Source organism: Schistocerca serialis, chromosome 5, assembly GCF_023864345.2.
Source record: "Schistocerca serialis cubense isolate TAMUIC-IGC-003099 chromosome 5, iqSchSeri2.2, whole genome shotgun sequence".
Classification (NCBI taxonomy): domain Eukaryota; kingdom Metazoa; phylum Arthropoda; class Insecta; order Orthoptera; family Acrididae; genus Schistocerca; species Schistocerca serialis.
The window spans coordinates 320,569,733-320,593,397 of record NC_064642.1 but is presented as its reverse complement, the minus strand read 5'-3'; the positions used below and the strand labels follow the sequence as shown (position 1 = coordinate 320,593,397).

The window sequence follows — 23,665 nt, the reverse complement described above, 5'->3', positions numbered from 1 at the left end:
TGTGGTGTAATAGGCTGAAGGGGTGGTTGTGCTCATGGAGATCCCTCCTTTGCAATCTGCAGACTGAAGAGTGAGCAGGTGAGTCTTCACACTCTCTACCCCTCTAAGTCACAAGAATCAACTACAGAGTATTTGACAAAATTATACCAAACCTTCTGCAGCTTGCCTTTTGAACTACTTGCAACGCAGTGCGCAGCCACACCTGGTGTGTGCATTAACACAGCATTGAATACAGGTAAGAGTTATTAATAATGCTATGAAAAGGATGGTTTGCTACTCACCATACAGCAGAGGGGCTGAGTAGAAAACCATCCTTTTCATAATATTGTCATTATTCCGTTCTGGATATTCTAATGTTTGATTTTACTAACAATACTAACTTATATGGACAGGGTCTACATCCATCTCTGTACATTGTTCTACACTGCTAGAGGAGAAATTGATTCTCAGTCACCCTGTATGGCAGCTGAAGCATTCCTCCAAAGAAGGTGACATCCCCCACAACATGAGTTGTTGGGTTTAATGTTTACAAATAGAACAAGACTCCCCATAATATCTTGTCCATTTATCTTATGTGAGTAGGCTAAATAACTTAACTGAGCTTGTGTTTGTATAGTGAAGTTATTTTAAGGTGCTGAGTAGTTATTTGCAGTTGTTTAGTGAGCTATTATGTAATAAAGCTCAACAGCTGGACATGTCAACTGCCTCCAACACACAAGAGCCTGCACCAAGTGTAACCTACTGTTAATATGTATTCAACAATGTTGACTTCATTGTCTCTGCTATCTGTGGTAGAGCACTTTCCACAGCTTGTTAGGTGTGAACTGCATAACTCAAGCCTCAGCTGTTCCAAAATCTACAGGACCAGACATTTCAATTGACTCCTTCTGCATCAGGAGGAGGTCACCTTGATGTTATGGAATCTGTTCATGAACATGATCAGTTCCATTCCATTAGATATATTTACACCTACATTGTAAGATGTACTGTAGATGTGCATTAAATTGCTCCACTCAGTACAGCCCACTCTATATGGCCAGAAATTCCTGGCTGTAGAGATTTATGCAGTCTGACAGTAATACTGTAAATGGTGAGAGAGTGCAGTAACTTTTTGGCCATTCATTAATGCACCGCCAAGGGGCTACATGGCCTTACAATACACTGTCAACAATAGGTGCCATATTTAACAATAAGGCCATTTGACACCAACACTACATAGGTCACTGTCAACTGGGTCATTCAATGTCAAGTCAGCCAGGCCATCATACCCTCCATCTAGTTGAGAATTGAAATTTTGTGTACTGCTGTTGTACTGAATTTCATGAACTTACGCCGATTTTTATTGCTTATATACTTTCCAATGATAATAATTGCAGGAAGTTTGATACGTTGTGTTACCTCAAAGCAAGCTGTGAAAAATTGAAAATTGGTTGCAGTTTTTAAATAACAAAAAGTAGGCTCACAGTTTTTTCTCTGAATATCATTTCTGACATACAGTTATTAAAACATGAAAGAATTGGCTATATAAAATTTTGTAGATTGGTTTTATTTAAGTCTTTTGTCAAGTTTAAAATATTGAACACTTGCCTCCTCTGAAAATCATTTAAAAATTTGAATGAGATCTACAACCAGCCAAGTTTCAGTTATGTCATTACCATTCCCACAGTATCCTTGAGAAAAGTACTGGTAACTACCCAAAAAACATTGACTACATAAGTAAGCATAAATATATACAAATGCAAAAAATAGCAAAATAAAACAAACACTTTTTGCCATTGGATTTATTTCACTACCCAATTGCAGCTGATGTTGGAATCTACCTTTTGACATGTACATACAGCTTCAGAATCATGAATGGTGTCTTTTCTTTTGAACATGCACATAAATATGTACAAATTGATGGCAGATAATAACACCTTCAGTGTGGATGCACTCTTTGTTCGACCTCTTAATGGAATCATGAGAGGCTCTGTGCAGTGAGGATAACGGACAGGGGACACTATGTGTGTAATGAGCGACATCTGAGAATTTTGGTTGGATGGGAAGCATGCTCAGATAGCCAAAGTGGTTAAGATGATCACTTGTGGTAAGTGGGAAATCCAGGTTTGAGGCCCTACTGGTGGTGGGAGAAGTCACCTTCCCTCGAAGTGTGCTACAGCTGCACTGCAGTATGGCTAAGAATCATTTTCCTTCTGTTATTGCAGAACAGTGTGTAGAGATTTATGTAGATTATGTTCTTATGCATTTGTATTATTAGTAAATTAGTGTTAATGAACTTTATGGAAAATTAACAACCTGGGTATGTATGCACACTGTGTTGCCATTGATCCACAAGTCGAGCTGCAGAAGGATTGGTATAACTTCGTAAAATACCCTGTGATTGCTTTTTGTTATGTAATACAGTAGAGAGAATTGTGAATGAAGATTGCACGCTCTTCATATTACATGCCTATGAAGGAGGGAAGTGCATGAGCACAATCCAGCAACCTACTTTCATTTACACTTCTAAATTTTCACCCTGTTACACCCCAAGAACATAATTTATGCCTTAATATGGTCATACTGCACTTAGATGTGGTACAAACCTTTAATATTTGCTCTTAACCCATCTTATTTAACAACATACTTTAATTGTATATAATTTAAAACTATTTTAATAATGTGTGATTTTTTCAGCACTTGCAATGCAGAAACTGTTAGTTCTAGAGCAAAACATAAGTAGGACCTTTTTTGTAGGAAATTTAATGTAGCTTGGTTTTGTACCAGAAAACATTCTTGCTAGTAGCTGCAGTTTTCGAGATAGTCAAGAAAAACTTAGAAAAATGACCTCTAAACACCCCACACCCCAACCCTGTGGTCATGCAGTGAGAATTTTTAGTATTTTTATTACACTTCCCCCTGCCACTGTAAAAAAATTGTGAATACACGATTTTTTTTTACTGGATTACACCATTTTTTTCTACCGTAGGTTTGATTACTTCTAATGTTCAAATGGGTGTGAATTCCTAAGGGAACAAACTGCTGAGGTCATTGGTCCCTAGTTTTACACACTACTTAAACTAACTTATGCTAAGAACAACACACTCACTCATGCCCGAGGGAGGATTCGAACCTCCGGGGGGAGAGGCCACGCAACCCGTGACATACCACCTCTAGCTACATGGCCACTCCACGCGGCCTGCTAATGGTGATGACATTTTCCACTCATATACCAATTCGTATGGCAGTAAACATGTACTTTCTTAAGTTTTAGAATTATAAGCCGCTATCTCATACAGCAATAGTGTCCCAGTCGTTGTGATTGCTGTTCACATAATGGCTTAGAATTTTCCCTATTGTTTGATGAACACCCCGTTCTTTCATTAGGCTGTGAATGTAAAAGCCTCTTTCTCAGCCTGTGATTATGCAGTAAATGGCGCAACAGCTTCATCATTCCTTACTTGAAGTTGGAGCCCTGACACATGATTATCATTTATGGAATACTGATCCCCAGTAATCAATTTTTTACCATTGCATGTCCTACTGTGTCAGCTTGCTAATTCGGGATCGCACCATTCTCACATAGCAAAAGAGATTATCCATTATGGTCAGAATATAGCGGTTAACCACTGGTATGTGGCTGAAAGGTCCTGAAATGTACAGCCTAATCACTTCAAGAGGTTTATTGGCTTCCAGATTCTCTGCAGCAGAACACATTGATGGCTTAATTTTGCTCAAGGTGCATGTGCGACACAGTTTTTAACATACTGTTCCACATCTTGTCTATACATACAACAACATTAATGTTCCGCTACTCTTCGATATGTTGTTCTGTGCCCCTCCCCCCGACTGGATAACACATGGTAATACGCATGTTTTAACATATCATCTCAACAGCAGGTACCACAGCGCAAGCTTTGTTGTCTTGCACAATGTGCCTTCATGTATGGCAAACTGTGGTCTCATTATTAAAGTAGTGTGCAATCCACTTCAGCAGGTTGAGCTCTCTTGCACTCTGCAGTGCTATGACCTACTTTCTGTACTACAGCAATCTCCCTGCTAAGGCCATCCACATTACCGTGTTTATGAACTACTTTGGAATCAGACTCACTCAGTTTCAGTGCCAGATGCATAGGTCTATTTAACAGATCTTGTCATCTCAATAACCAGTTTGATGCTGTGTGATCAGTTATCATGTTAGATGCTTTCTCATACAAGTAACAGCAGAAGTACATCATGCCACACATCAGGCTTAGCATCATCTTTTCTGTGGTAAAATAGTTTCATTCTGAGTTCATTTGTCATGATATGTAGGCAACTGGATATTCCTTACCCTCTACTTCTTGACTTAAAACAACCTGCTGCATGATTGCTAGCATTACATGATAGTATGAACTCTTTCTCGTAATTTGGAACAACTGATATTGGACTATCAGTAATTCCTTCAATTTTTCAAATGCACTTCCATCTTCTGACATCTGATGGAAGTTCATGCCTTTCTTTATTAAGTGTGTAAGAGATCTATTTCTGCAAATCCTGGGACACATTTACTATATAGTAATTTGCTAACTCTAAAAACAACTACATTTCCTTGCCTCTCTGAGGTGTAGGAAAGCTCTATACAGTGTTCACCTGTCTTGCATCTGTTCTTACTCAATCATGTCTCATTACATATCGTAAGTAATTCACTTCTTGTAGCACAAAGTTACTCTTCTCTGCACTAAGAGTTAGATTTGCTGAGTGTAATCTCTTAAAAACCTCCCTCAGTTGTTGAATGTGCTTTCTCATGTATTTCACAAACACAGCAATAACACCTAGGTACACCATGCATTGTTTTGGCTTCAATCCCCTCAAAGGTCTGTCCAACAACCATTGAAATGTGGCTACTGCACTTTTCAAACCAAACACCATTCACTGGTACTGGTAATAATGATAGTCCCTCCACAGATCTATTGTGGAAAGATACCTACATAGCCCCAAGTTGCCAAGAGTTTCCATTCTATTCAGTATTTAATAAGTCTGCGATTGTATGACTATTGAGGTATCTGTAGTCACAACAGAATAGATACTTCCTTGTTTCACAGTGGAATCGATACTTCTTTGTTCAGTCTGAACTTTTTTTCAGTACATGTCCACCCTATGAGCTAGTACTCTCCTCAAAAATACCATCTTGGAATTTTTTTGTTAATGAATTCCTCCATTACCACAATACAGTGGTGACTGATTCCCTGTTGGGATCTTGTGTTATGTCACTGGGGTTCCTGGTAATGTTCACAAGAATGAAACTGGTCCTCAAATTCTAACAGACACTTCTCAATTGCTACTCTTCCCATTCCTTTCAAATGCTTCACTTCTTATGTAATGCAATTGTACTGGTGCCTTGCTCATGGCCAAGGTTTAAATTCACCCTTCATGAATCGTCTTTGTCCAGAACATCTGAATTGACAATCCTTCAGACAAATCCATGTTTTTGATCCCAAAATCATCAATATTAATAGACACTACTTGCTCACCATTGTTCCCTGTACATGTACGATACTCCTGCACACAAAACAATGTGCTTTATTGAACTTTGTTTTCTACCAGTAGTTTCACCACACACAGTACATTTTCTGCTTCCATGTTTATCCACATTTTCCCTGTACCTTATGGTACATTATCACACAAATTGATCCTTACTGCTCTTGCACAGAGTTTAACTGGTTCATCTCTCATGAGAGATGAACCTTGCAGTAGTATGCTACTGACAACTACTTCCCTAAGATGAAATGGTGTTCCCCCCAAGTTCTGCCATGTGTTGCTCAAAGCCAGTCTTAGCATGATGCTTATACAGGAAATCTAGTACTAGGATTGTGCAGTACCCTTTGTCCATATGAGGCAAAACTTCCATATTTTCTCGGAATCAATGTGCTCCCATCTAAAAACTCAACATCACTGAGTGTACTACCACCTCCACATATCCTATACTGTGGAGGATTTAATTGCCTCTTCACCTTGGGGATCAAAACCTGCCACAGACATTTGAGCACCTGTGTCTCACAAAAACATATCTTCTCTACTGTTCACTATACCAATTAAACAACATTCCGCCTCTGCAAACATTTTTACAGCATAAAAATGTACCAGGAGTGCCACGCAGTGGGCCTGTGGCTCTCATTGTTGTTCAGCAGTTGATTGTTTGTACATTATGTCCTTTACTTGCGCAGTCTAGTTTTCGATGTCCAACCCTGCCACATTTCTTACATTGTAGCTGACGACTAACTAACTATTCATATGTGACCTGAACAGACACAATAGTAGCATTTAACATCCATGTCTTTGGCACCAATCTAGTCCTTTGGAAATTCTGCATGCACTTTTCTCAACGCATTGGGTGGCAAACGCTGTAAAAGTGAACCAAACAAACTTTGCTCAACTTCCTGCAGAAAGATGCTATTTGTGTCATCACTATACATTAATTAGTAGATATTACATTAATTTTTGACAGATAGCTGAGATGATGAGTTGGAGATAGGTGCAACAAAATATATTCAAACAAAGCTCTTGGCAAATGAGCCTTCATCAGAATTAGACAAATACACACACACGACTTTGGTCTCTGGCTGCCAAGGTCACAGACTGTGGTTGGTTGTGTGAGTTGTGTTTTTGTGAGTGTGTGCGTATGTTGTCTAATTCTGATGAAGGTCTGTTTGGCTGAAAGCTTTATTTGATAGTCTTTTTGTTGTTCCTATCAGCGACTCAGCATCTCCACTATATGGTGAGTATCAACTATCCTTTTCGTAATATTGTCATTATTCCATCCTATATTTTCCACTGTTTGATTGAACCTTCAATATTTTTTCCCTAGGGCATGCAGCTTTACTGTATGGTTAAATGATGATGGCATCCTCTTGGGTAAATATTCCGGAGGTAAAATGGTCCCCCATTCGGACCTCAAGGTAGGGGCTACCCAGGAGGATGTCATTATCAGGAGAAAGAAAACTGGCATTCTACAGATCAGAGTGTTAATTGGACAGGTATGTTAGAAAATTTAAGAAGGAAAATGGATAGGTTAAAGTTAGATGTATTGGGAATAGTGAAGTTCGATAGCAGGAGGGTCAAGACTTCGGGTCAGGTGAATACAGGATTATAAATGCAATATCAAATAGGGGCACTGCAGGGGTAGGTTTAATAATGAATAAAAAACAGCATAGTGAACACATTAGTAGACACAAGGCCCACGCCTACCACAGTAGTACAAGTTAACATGCCAACTAGCTCCAGGCATGATGAAGAGATTGAAGAAATGTATGATGCAATGAAAGAAATTATTCAGATAGTTAGGGGAGATGACATTCAGGGGGGACTGGAATTTGATAGTAGGAACAGGAAGAGAAGGAAAAGTAGTAGATGAATAAGGACTGTGGGTAAAGATGAAAGAGGAAGCCACCTGATAGAATTTTGTACAGAGCATAACTTAATCATAGCTAACATTTGTTTTAAGAATCATGAAAGAAGGCTATATATGTGGAAGAGGCCCAGAGACACTGGAAGGTTTAAGATAGATTATATAATGATAAGACAGAGATTAGGAACCAGGTTTTAAATTGTGAGACATTTCCAGGGCAGATGTGGACTCTGACCACATTTTATTGGTTATGACCGCAATTTATTGGTTATGAACTGTAGATTAAAACTGAAGAAACTGCAAAAAGGAGGAAATTTAAGTATATGGGATCTGGATAAACTGAAAGAACAAGAGGTTGTAGAGAGTTTCAGAGAGAGCATAAGGAAACGATAGACAAGAATGGGGAAAGAAATACAGTAGAAGAAAAATGGGTAGCTTTGAGGGATGAAATAGTGAAGGCAGCAGAGGATCAAATAGGTAAAAAGACAGGGCTAGTAGAAATCCTTGGGTAACAGAAGAAATATTGAATTTAATTGATGAAAGCAGAAAATATAAAAAAGCAGTAAATGAAGCAAGCAAAAAGGAATACAAACGTCTCCTAAAAATGAGATCAACAGGAAGTGCAAAATGGCTAAGCAGGGATGGCTAGAGGACAAATGTAAGGATGTAGAGGCATATATCACTAGGGGTAAGATAGATACTGCCTAGAGGAAAATTAAAGAGACCTTTGAAGAAAAGAGATCCTCTTGTATGAATATCAAGAGCTCAGATGGAAACCCAGTTCTAAGCAAAGAAGGGAAAGCAGAAAGGTGGAAGAAGTATATAGAGGGTCTATACAAGGGCGATGTACTTGAGGACAATATTATGTAAATGGAAGAGGACGTTGATAAAGATGAAATGGGAGATATGATAGTGCATGAAGAATCTGACAGAGCACTGAAAGACCTAAGTCAAAACAAGGCCCCAGTAGTAGGCAACATTCCATTAGAACTACTGATAGCCTTGGGATAACCAGCCCTGACAAAAGTCTACCATCTGGTGAGCAAGATGTATCAGACAGACAAAATACCCTCAGACTTCAAGAAGAATGTAATAATTCCACTCCCAAAGAAAGCAGGTGTTGACAGATGTGAAAATTACTGAACCATCAGTTTAATTAGTCACATTTGCAAAATACTAACATGAATTTTTTACAGACAAATGGAAAAACTGGTAGAAGCCGACCTCGGGGAAGATCAGTTTGGATTCTGTAGAAATCTTGGAACACGTGAGGCAATACTGACCCTATGACTTATCTTGGATGATAGATTAAGGAAAGGCAAACCTATGTTTGTAGCATTTGTATAATTAGAGAAAGCATTTGACAATGTTGACTGGAATACTCTCTTTCAAATTCTGAAGGTGGCAGGGGTAAAATACGGGGAGTGAAAACCTATTTACAATTTGTACAGAAACCAGATGGCAGTTGTAAGAGTAGAGAGGCATGAAACGGAAGCAGCGGTTAAGAAGGGGGTGAGACAAGTTTGTAGCCTATCCCTGATGTTATTCAGTGTGTATACTGAGTAAGCAGTAAGTAAAGGTAACAAAAGAAAAATTTGGAGTAGGAATTAAAATCCATGGAGAAGAAATAAAAACTTTGAGGTTAGACGATGACATCATAATTCTGTCAGAGACAGCAAAGGACCTGGAAGAGCAGTTGAACAGAATGGACAGTGTCTTGAAAGGAAGATTTAAGATGAACACAAAAAAAAGAAAACAAGGGTAATGGAATGTAGTCAAATTAAATCAGGCAACGCTGAGGGAATTAAAGTAGGAAATGGTTTACTTAAAGTAAGTAGATGAGTTTCACTATTGTGGCAGTGAAATAACTGATGATGGTTGAAATAAAGAGGATATAAAATGTATAGACAGGCAATGCCAAGAAAAGCGCATCTGAAGACGAGAAATTCGTTAACATCTAGTTTGGATGTAAGTGTCAGGAAGTCTTTCCTGAAAGTATTTTTATGGGGTGTAGCCATGTACAGAAGTGAAACATGGACAATAAATAATTTGTACAAGAAGAGAACAAAAGCTTTCTTAATGTAGCACTGCAGAAGAATGCTGAAGATTAGACGGGTAGATCATGTACCTAACGAGGAAGTACTGAATAGAATTGGGGAGAAGAGGAATTTGTGGCACAATTTGACTAGGAGAAGGTTTGGTAGGACACGTTTTGAGCATCAAGAGTTCAGCAGTTTAGTATTGAAGAGATGCGTGGAGGGTAAAAATCATAGAGGGAGACCAAGAAATAATACATTAAGCAGATTCAGAAGGATATAGGTTGCAGTAGTTATTCAGAGATGAAGAAGCCTTGCACAGGACAGAGTTGCATGGAGAGCTGCATCAAACCAGTCTCTGTACTGAAGACCACAACAACAACGATTTTTTTGAAAATTTTCTTTATTATAGCAAGCTGTGCACTAAGAAGTATTTTATGTTGATAATGTTAACGTTTTTGGTGAAAGATTTTGTGGATATTTCTGCAAAAATCGTTGCCTCTTCTTGTTTTGTAGTTATGAACCTTATTTTTCAGTGTTGAAAGTTACTGTTGATTATTCAGAAAGTCCACACACTATAAACGTATAAGCTAGGAAGTGTCATTATTTTAAGTTCTGTAAATATTTCCCTTCATGGTTGTCTAGAGGGAACTCCTTTCAGTATTCTGATTTTTTGATGTTTGTTTTCCCACAGATGATTATATAATACCTGAGCAAGCTGTTCATATAAGTGGAACAGGCACACAACAGTGATTCAGCAATAATCTAAAGCGTACTTAGCATATAACAGCATTTACTTAGTTCTTTATTCAAAACTTTTGGTTGTTTCTCCCATCTCTAGTATTACTCTGCCCATACACCAAGAAATTTTGTGTATGGAGGTTGTTCCATACCACAGTTAGTTTTTATGCTGATTTTAGATGTAATTATAATATTATCAAAATTTGTCCATACTATTTTTCTCATTTATGACCAAAGTGTTACCCTATACCATTTTCATGGCTCATTTATTGTCTTAGACATGTTATAAAAATTCTTGTGTCATTGGCAAACATCACTCTATCAGTGATCTTCACATGGTTTAGCAAATTATGTTTGTTTACCAGGAACAACAGAGGGCTTATCATGTAACTCTAGGGCACTCCATCACTAATTCTGGTTGTAACCTGAAAGGTAGTAATTGCCTTAATGATAAATTTGTACTCTCTGTTGTCTATCAGAAAGACAGGACTTGCACCATTTGAAGGCCAGTCCCTGGGACCCTGTAACAATATAGTTTCATAAGCAGTAAGTCATTGCTGATTAGATCAAATAATTTGATAAATCCAAGAATATCTCAGAGCTTAATTTATTCATATTCAAGGGATTTCGGACCATTTGCATGAATTGAAAGGGTGCTGTTTCTGTTGATTTGCTCTTCGTAAACCCATTTTGAGCATTAGTCAATATTTTATTTGTGTTCAGAAACCCAGGTAGCTTTTCACTTACCTTAGAAAAACCTGTCAGTAGAGACACTGGTCTATAATTACTTATGATAGCAGTATTATCTTTCATGTAGAGTGGCTTTAGTTTTGATGGAAGCACCCCTGTCCTGAAAAAAGTTAGGCTAGCTGAGAATCTGTACTGGTGGAATTACGTTTGATTACATTGTCTGGATTTCTGTCAACACCACTAGACATTCATTTTTTAATTTATTAATAGCATTTATTGCCTCAGATTCTGTTACTGCGTAATGGTAGAAAAACATTGTCTTTTCATAAAATAGGTACTTTTATGCTATCGTTGTTTGAATTGCACATACTTTTAATTAGGTTTGGCACCATGTTCACATATGTTCATTGAATATATTGGCAACCTGTTGAGCATTTTCTATCACTTTATCCTCACCTTTGATTGTGAAGTTATGGGTTTTAGTTTTACGTTTTCCTAATCTTCTGAATCGAATTTGATTTATTGCTTCACCTGTTGATGTATGAGATATTGCATACATCATAGCCATTGTGATTCCTGTAAAACATTCTTGTAGAGTATAGACCTTCTGTATTTTATGTAGTATGGTTTTATCAGTATATTCATTTTTGCATGTCTGTATCCTTACCTCTGTTCCAATTAGTTTTCATAGAAGGTATTTAATAATGTTTCACAAGAAGTTTTGTCACTCCCCACCGCAAACAAAATTGCAATTTTTGCAATTGATTGTTAAAAACTAAAACTAAACATCGCCCAAACAGGCCATGAAGGCCCCAATGGTACCGACCGGCCACCGTGTCATCGTCAGCCCACAGGTGTCACCGGATATGGAGGGGCATGTGGTCAGCACACTGCTGTCCCAGCCATATATCAGTTCACAAGACTGGAGCCGCTACTTCTCAATCAAGTAGCTCCCCAGTTTGCCTCACAAAGGCTGAGTGCACTCCGCTTGCCAACAGTGCTCGGCAGACTGGATGGTCACCCGTCCAAGTGCTAGTCCAGCCTGACAGTGCTTAACTTCGGTGATCTGATGGGAACTGGTGTTACCACTGCTGCAAGGCTGTTGGCAATTAATCGTTGGATGATTAAAATCTTCACCAGTGTTTACTTTAAAATCTTCACCAGTGTTTACAATATGATGGAGAACTTCCCCACATGGGAACTGAAGTTTTGGTTACATCAGGAGGTGACTCAGGTCGTCAATAGATGAATGCAATTACAATTTTATGATCACTCCTGATACAGAGTTTTGCCCAACAATCTCGCATGCAGCATCCATTTCTATCTCTGTGGATTTGAGTTTCTTGCCTACTGCAACCAATGCAGCACCTCCATTTCCCATTAGGCTGTCTTCAAAACTCTCACTGCTGTCAACTTCAGGTTTTAATCAACTTTATGTTTTTAGGTGTTTGTTAATTTCAAGCATCTCTGTTTCGCAACTGGTTTAGTGGAGTTTCGGTAATTCATGAAGTTTTTTAAGTCTACCACAGTCCAATAGTAAGGGTCTGTTAACGAGCTAACCCTATCAAAAATCCAGTGCATAGCCAGCCCGAACATGTTACTGATTTGATTATACAAGAAGTCAGGAGGGCTATGCCATTACAAGTGGCTACTTGTAAATTAACAAAATGCAAGAAGCAAAGGGACTTGAAAGAAAACAAGGCTTCAGGGGCGATAGTATTGTGCATTGTTTGCTATTGAGCCAAATCTGACTGGTAGTTGAGTATTGTTTCAGCCCATGAATGATAATTCATGAAGTTTGTTAAGTCTACCACAGTCCAATAGTAAGGGACTGTTAATGAGCTAACCCTATTGAAAATCCAGTGCATAGCCAGCCCGAACATGTTACTGATTTGATTACACAAGAAGTCAGGAGGGCTATGCCATTACAAGTGGCTACTTGTGAACTTGTAAATTAACAAAATGCAAGAAGCAGAGGGACTTGAAAGAAAACAAGGCTTCAGGGGCGATTCTAGAAGTCGGTCAAGGGTGGGTTTGGGGGGGGGGGGGGGTGTCGTTGGGAGAATGGAATATCGTTTAACAAAAGTAGAGTCGGGGTCCTCCACCGACAAATTGGTAACATTTGGTGTTGCTTGAAGTAGTTTTTGGTAACAGTTTTGGAGTTCAGGGTAAAAATGTGTCCACAGAATCTCTGTGACCGGGAAAATAATACGATTTGATCCAGGTGTCCGGCGATTTCGAAGTTTTTGTCTGGGGTCAGCAATTTAAGTGTTGGTAGGCATACCCGGTATATTTAGCTTTCTTGATTATTGATGTATATTAATAAATAATAAGACGCATATTTTAAGTTAAATGATATTTATTGGTTTAGATAGTAAGCTATTTGTCGCTCTTATTCTTTTGTTAAAATGTGTTCGAAATACATTGCACCCTATGTTGCTACATAATTATTAAAAAAAATTATTGAATCTGTTGAAGTAATATATTCGCTGATTTCTGAAGTCATTTTATCCAGTGTAACATGATACTCCATTGGGAGGGGGGCTATATGCCCCCCCCCCCCTCCCGCCTTGCCACCGCCACCCAAATGCTTTAAAGTTCCTCCTCGGCACTCGTGTTCTGAACGCATACCGGACGTAAGAAATACGCTGCTCGGCGTGTCCCTGCGCCTTAACTAGTGGCACCCCATAGCGGCGAGTTGTGGCAACTCCGCGCATGCGCAGTTTCACGGAACTAACGTGACGTAGTGGCAGTCCCGCGCCTTTGAAAGTCGGTCAGTGTGTTGAAAAGCGGCAGTAAAGCGCGATCGTATGTGGCGCGGTGACCAGTGCTGCTGAGTTTGTTCGCATTGAAGCTGCGTGTGTGTTAACATTATAGTCGACAAGTTGCACAGGTCCACTACAGGTAAGTACCAAGCACGTATAAAGTATTCGTGTTGAGAACAGTGTATTCGCCACTCAACAAACGACTGACAATATTTTAATACGCTTTGAGGGTAATTACTGCAGACGAACGTAAGCTATTGCCATGTAGCTACATAGTAATATGCAAATTATCTTCTTTTACAGTAAGCGTAGGTTTTGCTGGCTTTGCATGCCCCATAAACTTGTCTGTGAGGGCAGTTTAAAAACGTTTAATTAGATATCTGTCTCAGAAAGCACTTCAGGATGCCCGTCTCCTGAAGATTTTTTCTTAACGTTCAGGATTAATCTTAGTAGATGATAACATTTCGTGCTACTCTCTCTCGTAAGTTCTGTACCTATTTCATCTTTCGTTCTCGACGTTTAAGTTTCTTTTCAGATACGCTAGTGAAAACGTGGTAAAATAGAATTGTTAACAGCATGTGTACTTGTCAGAGTACTTGTCCTAACACTTATCGTGCTGTTTTAATGTTATGTATAGGTTTATCAAACAGCTACGTTTCCGTATGTATAAACAACAGAGCTACAATACTCAATAGCTTAGCGTAGCTACAGTAGAAGAATGTCTGTGCATGTTTTAACAGGCCGAGAAAGTGTAATTAGCTTCGGCTAATACTCTACACTTGATGCCGCACGATTTGCACTTTATGGTTTAGGAACTGTTCGACTTGCTAAGAAGAAGAATATACCGCAAGCAGTTTTATGTTGTATTACTCACCCTGCTGGACGTCTGTACATTTTACGACATGACGCGATCTACAGCCCAGAACAATTTAATGAAAAACGTGGGAAGTTTTTTCGTGGATAACGATATTTAAAAATCATCAGCTAGAGACCTGTATATGGTGGTCATTACTATTAACTTTCCACTAATTTCTACTTCACAATCTTAAAAAAAAAAAAAAAAAAATGCTGATCCCTGTTCCGTGTATACCTCTATAAAACCAGAAGTAAAGTTATTGCTCCACGGGGTGAAAACGAAATGATTCAAAACTATACAACCACGCTTAATTGACAAATAGTAGCAGCCAACCACCCGTATTCCCTCGTATTTTGGAATTACAAGCGATCAGCAACCTGTCCCTGTCACTTGACGCGCACACATGCGAAATGTGCACAGACACTCACGCGCTCCCTCCCCTCTCTTACTGCTCGGCGGAGCTAGCCGCAGAAGGATTAACCCAGGCCAAGAAATGGCCCAAGTTAAAAACCTAATGATGCAGCGTATCACGGTTCTTGACGCAGATCGATGTATTAGGGGTTTAGACGTGATTGTCACGATTATTACCTGCACCACCAACATATTGTAAATCATCTATTGTGTTCCTTGAATTTGATTGTAGCTGCAACTAAGACCCTGCACAATAATGCTTTATCACTTAAAATACCTTGTGTTGCAGATTATTTCTGGTTTCGTGTTGGCGTTTGACTGTCGGTGAAGTTCCGTTCAAGACAAGAGATAGACCTAGATAGACACGCAAAAAAAAGTAGTTTTGGTGGTAAACTTTGAGATTGCTTATTGAGAGCACTCTTCTGTAAATCTGAACTTGTTCTTGTAGTTAAGCACGACTTCTTGTCTGAATACCGTATGTACAATGTGGAACTGGAAAAATTACTATCCTGTGTAAAACTTAACAATCTAAGGCATAGCTTCCGGCCATTTACGTCTGACCAGTATCAGAAACTACTGTAAGAAACTACATAAGTATTTATAGAGAGACTTCGATAGTGTAATTGTAAATCTCATCAGTTGTGTGTTTGTGAGAAAAAACATTTTTCGGTTTGTTGTTAAGAATTAATTCACACAAGTCGGTTGTCACGAGACGATTCGTCCTCGTGGGTTTAATATTAAATATCATTCAACAATTATTCTGGAGTCGTTTTATTGATAGATGTTAGCTATCAATAGTTGTTCGATCAGATGCTGTTTGCGGCTGCGATATACATCGCATTTCTTCCAGGAAGTTGTCTCCTTCAGATGAAATTTACAACTCCCTAGAAATGAATTCTGCTGCTTACCTTTACTCTAGTGAAATAATCGTCGTGTCACTTCGCAATGCTTTTAATTTACTAGACGACTGGTTCGTTAGCGAGTGTTAAACGCTAATGATATCTCCAGAAAGAATCCCACTGGATTCGTTGTTACAGTAATTTAAGGTTCATTAAAATCGGACTTAATGCTTTTAAGTGATAGAAAACATAAAACCCCGAACAGTAACGCTCAATTATCACCACGCTGAGGTGAGCTTCGTTGTGTTATCGCTGTATCTTAAAATCCGGTGGTATATGTAGGTGGACCATCCGTGCAGACTAGTCGCTTTCTTGTGTAGACCAGAACAGTTGCTAGAATCAGAATGATTGCCTTCTAGATAGAGTTGCCAGATGTCCGGCTTTTTACAGACTGTTGAACTACTTAATCGACGAGTAACTCACACAATGCTACACTAGTGGTGGTGTTGATACAAATCAGATTAATGGCAACGATTGCATTGTCTGTAGGATGACAGTTATTGAACTGTTGTTGTTGTTGTTGTGGTCTTCAGTCCTGAGACTGGTTTGACGCAGCTCTCCATGCTACTCTATCCTGTGCAAGCTTTTTCATCTCCCAGTACCTACTGCAACCTACATCCTTCTGAATCAGCTTAGTGTATTCATCTCTTGGCCTCCCTCTACGATTTTTACCCTCCACGCTGCCCTCCAATACTAAATTGGTGATCCCTTGATGCCTCAGAACGTCCTACCAACCGATCCCTTCTTCTAGTCAAGTTGTGCCACAAACTCCTCTTCTCCCCAATCCTATTCAATACTTTCTCATTAGTTATGTCATCTACCCATCTAATCTTCAGCATTCTTCTGTAGCACCACATTTCGAAAGCTCACATCGTTGGCGAATGTGGCGCAGACGAACAGTGAAATTCTGCCTGATCCGCCGAAGTGTCGATGCTGCCGATGACCTCCTCAGTTGTTGTTTTAATGATTATTGAACTACATGAAATAAAATCGTCATAAATTCTGGACGGTTTACGGTAGGACGTTCAAACTGCACAATGCCGCAGGGCGTGACGGAAATTAGTATGCGCGTGCACACGCGCCTAGTTGTCGTCGGCCGTTTGCACGTGAAAATGTCACTATAGAGCGTGCCTGAGCGTATACCGCTTGTGAAGACCTACTGTGCGAGCATTAATAGCCCAACTGCGGCTGAAAGGAAGTTTGCGGCCGAGTTCAAGCTGAAGACAACTTGTCCAAGTGCGCTAACAATCAAAAATTTGATTCGGAAGTTTGAGAGAACGGATATTGCTCGTGAACAGTATTGGAAATGTCGGTCGTCTAAAAAGGGTGAAAACGCCAGAAAACTTCGAGAAGACACGCGTTGTGTTTCAAACCCGCCCAAGGAAATCGATCAGACGACCTGCATAACAGACGGGAATCAACCGGGAGACACTACGACAAATTGTTGTTGAAGACCTACATCTCTTCCCATATAAAATTCAAACCCGTCAGCCACTAAGCCCTAGGGCCATAGAACAGCGGTTGTGTTTCACCAACACTGTTGTCCACTGAATTGGCGAACAGGACTTTGATGTGAATATGGTTTGGCTTAGCGACGAAGCCGACTTTCATTTGGAGGAGTTCGTCAATAAGCAAAAGTGGCACATTTGTGGGTCTGAGAATCCGCATTTCGCGATCGAGAAGTCTCTTCGCCCTCAACGGATGACTGTGTGGCTGCAATGTCCGGTCATGGAATAATCGGTACGATATTCATTGGTGGCACGGTGACTACCGAACAGTACGTGAAGGTTTTGGAAGGTGATTTCATCCCCGTTAACCAAGGTGGCCCTGATTTCAACAAAATGTGGTTCATGCAAGACGGAGCTCGACCCCATCGAAGCAGGAGAGTGTTCGATGTCCTGGTGGAGTACTTTGAGGACCGCATTCTGGCTCTGGGGTACCCAGAGGCCACTGGCACGGGCCTTGATTGGCCGCCATATTCTCCCGATCTGAACACATGCGACTTCTTTTTGTGGGGCTGTATTAAAGACAGGGTATACAGCAGTAACCCCAAAACCATTGCTGAGATTAAAACAACAACTGAGGAGGTTATCGGCAGCGTCGACACTTCGGCGGCCCGCATCTCGTGGTCGTGCGGTAGCGTTCTCGCTTCCCACGCCCGGGTTCCCGGGTTCGATTCCCGGCGGGGTCGGGGATTTTCTCTGCCTCGTGATGGCTGGGTGTTGTGTGATGTCCTTAGGTTAGTTAGGTTTAAGTAGTTCTAAGTTCTAGGGGACTGATGACCATAGATGTTAAGTCCCATAGTGCTCAGAGCCATTTGAACACTTCGGCGGATCAGGCAGAATTTCACTGTTCGTCTGCGCCACATTCGCCAACGATGTGAAGCATATCGAGCATGTCATAACAAAAATCCGAATATCTGTAGTGACGTTTACATGTTGAATTAAGTTTTTTTTTCATATACTTCAATAATTGTCACCCTATACAACAACAGTTGCCGAAATTAACATCTCGTGAAAAAGGAACCCAATGACTTTCGTAGAGTGAAAAAGAAATGGCAGATGAAGTATTTCTGCAAGATGAGTCAGTGGAATGTGTGGTGTCGTATACACTTGACTGTGCGGACAATGTACATGAGGAGTACAATGATGACTATACGTGCTTAACAAGTGAAAGTGTCGAGCCATGTAGTTCATCACCCTTGTCGGACAGGGAGCCACAAATCCCTTCTCCAGTGAAACGTAGTAAAGGACAATCGTTGTCCAAGGATCGAGTACTAAAAGTAAATACGTACATGGAAGATCATCCGCAGCATAGTAAAAAAACAATTATGAACAAATTTTGAGTAAGTCCGCAAAATATGATCGTGTAATGCGTAATAAAAACTAAGGACAAGGCGCACTTGTTACAGAAACTGGTGTTGTGCGTTTCAAGGGTGCTCGATACGGTTTACAGGATGTGCATGACAGTGACCTACTACGTTATGCACATCAAATTGCGCGCGACACAAGCAGTGGATGGTTGCATAACTTAAAACAGTGCTACAGAATTGGTAGACGTAAGATAACGAAATTTCAAACAAAGCATCAACTTGACGATGCACAGCAAACTGCGGAATCGGTCCGAAAATAAACTTTTCTCGTCGTTCAAATGGTTCAAATGGCTCTGAGCACTATGGCACTTAACATCTGTGGTCATCAGTCCCCTAGAACTTAGAACTACTTAAACCTAACTAACCTAACGACATCACACACATCCATGCCCGAGGCAGGATTCGAACCTGCGACCGTAGCGGTCACGCGGTTCCGGACTGAAGCGCCTAGAACCGCACGGCCACACCGGCCGGCTCTCATCGTTCAGTAAGGAATTTGTTTTAAACGCTGACCGATCGGTATTTAAAGAAAAAAATGCATATGAAAGGAACTCTGGATGTCAGACGTACCAAGAGATTTGTATCAAGATCAAATAATAGCAGTGCCTTAACGCATTCTTGTACAATTATGCAGACTGTTAATCTGGATGGTAAATTGGTTGAAAATTTATTTGTTGTGCTGCGAGAAGTTGATGGTGCTCTGCACCCCACGATTCTTTCTCGTGTGCGTGTTCTTGCAAGGGCAATAGGAAATATTTACGTCACAACAAGCAAGAGAGCGAGAATGGGCATAAGAGGACTACAACTGTGGTATGAGCACCGCTTTTGGCCAGTAGCTGGTCAACATTTCCTTTTGATTTATTCCTGGTCTGCACGTAAAAATAACACTACTTCATAGCGAAGTATCCATCCTGAAAAGTGTATGACATTACAGTTCGTACCATCTGGAACCACTGGGCAAATTCAGCCTCGGCTGTTTTTTTTTTTTTTTTTTTTCCTTATAGAATCGCTCTATCTGCAGTTACACCTTAAAGGATAGCCAGTTTCACGATAAGCGCCACGACAGACTGTTTCGCATTCGGTTTCATGCCATCACATTTCATCAGTTTTCATCATCCTGTTACACCAGTATGATTCTATATGCATCTTTTAAGAGTGGGTACCTAACTGAACATCCTTCACGGTTTGTAACTCCCAAGGAGTGCGCCTTCGATTTTGATGGTGCGCGCCAAATTTTATTCGGTGTTCATTGTGCAAATTAATGGCTTGTTTTCAACATATCTTGACTGTTGACGATGCCTATTTTGTGACCTGTGTAACATACATTACATAGAAGGTTGATCTCTGCACCTCCCAGACACTAATTTTCTGTCGCTCTCCTGATGCACACGGTGAGTCGTTAGTAGCTAATATTTTTCTTGTCATAGTTGTTAACACAAGCACTTTCAAATGAGCCTCAGTCAAGATTGAACTTGCAACCTCGCACTCAAGGGGCACCTTGTCAGTGTGGCATCTTTTTTACTGGAGTTAGTTGTGTGTAGTCGTTCCACTTTAAACTACCCTGTACGCATATCGCTAATATTTTATAGATGTGACTGCTTCCATTGATTGTAATACAATCGTGTAATCATACAGTAATGAATCTTTCTCCTATGTACACGCAACACGTTGTATTTGGTTCTGCTGGGGGTCATTAGCCGATCTCTGTACCAAATTTCTATCCTCTGCAGGTATTCCTGTATTTCAATGCTATTTTCTAGTGTTGGGGCTGCTCTGTATTCAGGGATGGGCAAAAATATGGAAACACCATGTCTTGTGTAAACACAAGACATGACCATGCCAAGTATGGTGTATGCAAACTGGTGGCATTCAGAACAGCTTCCAACCGTGTCGGAATGGATAAATGCAGGGTCTTTGTGGTTTTCAAGGGAATAGTGACAAGCTCAGGTATTGAGGACGGAGGTGGATAGCAATCACACATCCTTATCTCTCAATAATACTGAGATGTGATGACGGTAGTAGCCAGGGGAGACGCGACAATTCATTCTCGTGCCCACAAAACCAATCCTGGACGATGCGAGCTGTGTGAACGAGGGCCCTGTCGATTTGGCACAGAGCATCGCCATTGGGGAACAAAATTTGTAACATGGGATGGGCCTGGTCAGCCAAAATGCCCACATAATCCTTGACACTGATGCGACCTTATAGTGTAAGCACGGGGCTCTGGGAATACCAGTATACGGCTGACCAAGTCATCACCGAATCCTCGTCTGTTTCACTCTTGGAAGTAAACCGGGCCAAAAGTTGGTAAGTGTGTGGAACAACACACATCCGCCCAAATTACTTTCTTCCATTGCTTCATAGTCCAGGTTTTATGGCTTCGGCACAAGTTTTCCAGCTACAGGCATTGGCATCATTGACGAGTTGTTTCGGAGTTCCATCTCGCCCAATAATTCCCTACTTCAGGAGCTCCGTTTGTGTTTTTGGTGCTGACAGGGTTCGCAACTGCGACAATCAGTTCTGCAGTGCCATCGTCTTATTTTTCGTCACAAGCCTTTTGAGTGGCCGCCTGTCACCATCGCTCAACACGCGCTTTCGTCCCGCATTATGACTTAGCGAATGATGTTTCTCCGCTTTCCCCGTTCAAATGGCTCTAAGCACTATTGGAATGAACATCTGAGGTCATCAGTCCCCTAAACTTGGACCTAACTAACCTAAGGGCATCACACACATTCATGCCGAGGCAGGATTCGAACCTGCGACCGTAGCAGCAGCGCGGTTCCAGATTGAAGTGCCTAGAAACGCTCGACCACAACGGCCGGCGCTTTCCCCGTATGCGGTGTAAATCTTCGATACGGTGCCTCTTGAAACACCGAAAACTTCGGCTCCCTCGGTTATGGGAGCACTATCCATAGGAGCACCAACAATTTGCTCATGTTCGAATTCGCTTTGCTCCGACCTAATGCTCCCAAAACACAGAATGCTGGTCTGACTGCGACTGACACTTGCAACGTATCGAGACCATTGCAGAGGTGCCGATCGTGGTCAAATACAACAGCGCCACCTTCAAGCTTGGCTAACATCTGTATTTATGTTCAAGCATGCATTTCGTATGGTGTTTCCATATTTTTTCCACCCCTTGTACAGCAGCATCGTCAAGGTTACACACCACCGATCAGGCTGACCGGCCCAGTGGTAAGTCACAAGACTCGTTTACGGATGAATGGCTGTTCAGATCTCCGACCGGCAATCCAGCTTCAGGCTTTCCAAGATTTCCCTAAATTGCTGCCTCGATGCATACTTTGCAAGGGCATGGCCGATTTATTTCCCCAATCCGAGCTTGCAGAAGTGTCCTCACATTCCATGTTCCAATCCGTATCTTTCCTCCCTTCAGTGTCCCTTTCTTCCTTTCAAATATGTCTACTCTCAATGTGTTCGCCTCCCGGAGATCCGAATGAGGGAAAGTTTTAACTCCGGAATCTTTCACATGGAGAGACATACCATGTACTGCTTGGGAATCTACAATTAGCCAAGTAATTTACCATTAGCCAAGTAAGTGAATTTAAATATCTCGGAAGCACAATAACTGAAGACTTGAGATGTCACCAGGAGGTGAAAACTCGAATTTCCATAGCGAAGGAGGCATTCAACAGAAAGAGGAGACTCTTATGTGGCAAATTAGATAAAGGACTAAGGAAAACGCTTGGCAAATGTTTTGTCTGGAGTGTGGCACTATATGGGACAGAAACATGGACACTGAGACGAGAGGATGAAAAAAGGTCAGAAGCATTTGAGATGTGGATGTGGAGGAGAATGGAGAGAATAAGCTGGATGAAAAGAGTGAGTAATGAAAGAGTATTGGAAAGAGTTGGTGAGAAAATATGTCTGCTGAAGGTTGTAAGAGAAAGGAAAAAGAACTGGTTGGGACATTCATTGAGAAGGGAGTGTTTGCTAGTAGATGCTTTGGAAGGATTGGTTTGTGGGAGAAAACTGAGAGGAAGAAGGAGATACAAGGTGATAGACGACATAAATTATGCAGACCTGAAGAGGATGGCAGAAGTCCGGACAACCTGGAGAACTACCATGTGAAAACCTGCCTTTAGGCAGGCAGAACAGAGCTTGTGCGCCGTCTGTTATCACCTTGTCGTCGAAGCAACGTTAAAATCTTGTTTTTCTTCCTTTCTTATAGCTTCGCCGTTTCTTTACTAACTGTAGTCAAAAAAATAAAATTGTACATGTGCGGGTAAAGCTGCAAAACCAAATTATGATTTAAAATAAATAAATAAATTCAGTAGAAGCATTAATCACACTACCAAGTAGGCGTCCATTGACTTACTGCGCCTTATGGAAACATTTGACATGAAAATACTGACACTGTCACATTACATTTCCCTAATTTACAACACATGATTGTATCCAGTTATGTAAGTAAAGACTTCCAACTGATGTATATTGTACCAAAATCGAAAACAGATTTACTGCTTCAAAATCTTCTGGCATATTCTACACAATAACTGTGCAACATTTGTGAGCGACATATTCACTAATTTCAAAATGACCACGATCGTTGCAGTAACACTTGCCACCGTCACAGCAACGAAGTTTTCTTTGCTTCGTGGCTCGTCGCACTCTTGTCGACTTCTGAACGAATTATGCGATACTGCTCATGAGCCATGTGGCTTTCAGAATGCTTGTACGAAGACCGCAGCTGCAAGGTTTTCTTGAGCGATTAGCAAATGTGTACGCACGTTAACTTTTTCTGTTGCGGCACTTCGATCCCGTCTACACAGTGTGCTCTGCAAGGAGCAACAAAGGCAACGCAGCATTGCTCCCTGCTGCACCTCGCTGCAGTCAGACGCCACATGCCGTAATATGAGTAATCTTATTTCGTTGAGAAATCTAGCCATACGCAAATATTCACAGTAGTTCGGGACAGACCCCAAAAACTTTTTCGTGGGATTCTACACCATGTTTCACGTAAAATTCTTCATTCATGTATAGTTTGAATAGCGAAGGTCTTAACCAGCAT

The 23,665-nt window shown here is 40.7% G+C and overlaps 1 protein-coding gene across 2 annotated transcripts in view; it reads left to right on the top strand.

Annotated features, from left to right (window-relative positions):
• The first annotated feature begins 13,618 nt into the window (after positions 1-13,618).
• LOC126481621 (balbiani ring protein 3-like) overlaps positions 13,619-23,665 on the top strand; it is a 253,215-nt gene continuing 243,168 nt past the window's right edge. For both annotated transcript variants that reach the window (XM_050105511.1, XM_050105509.1), the window contains exon 1: positions 13,619-13,737. The gene's annotated coding sequence lies outside the window, so the exon portion shown is untranslated. The remainder of the gene's footprint in view (positions 13,738-23,665) is intronic.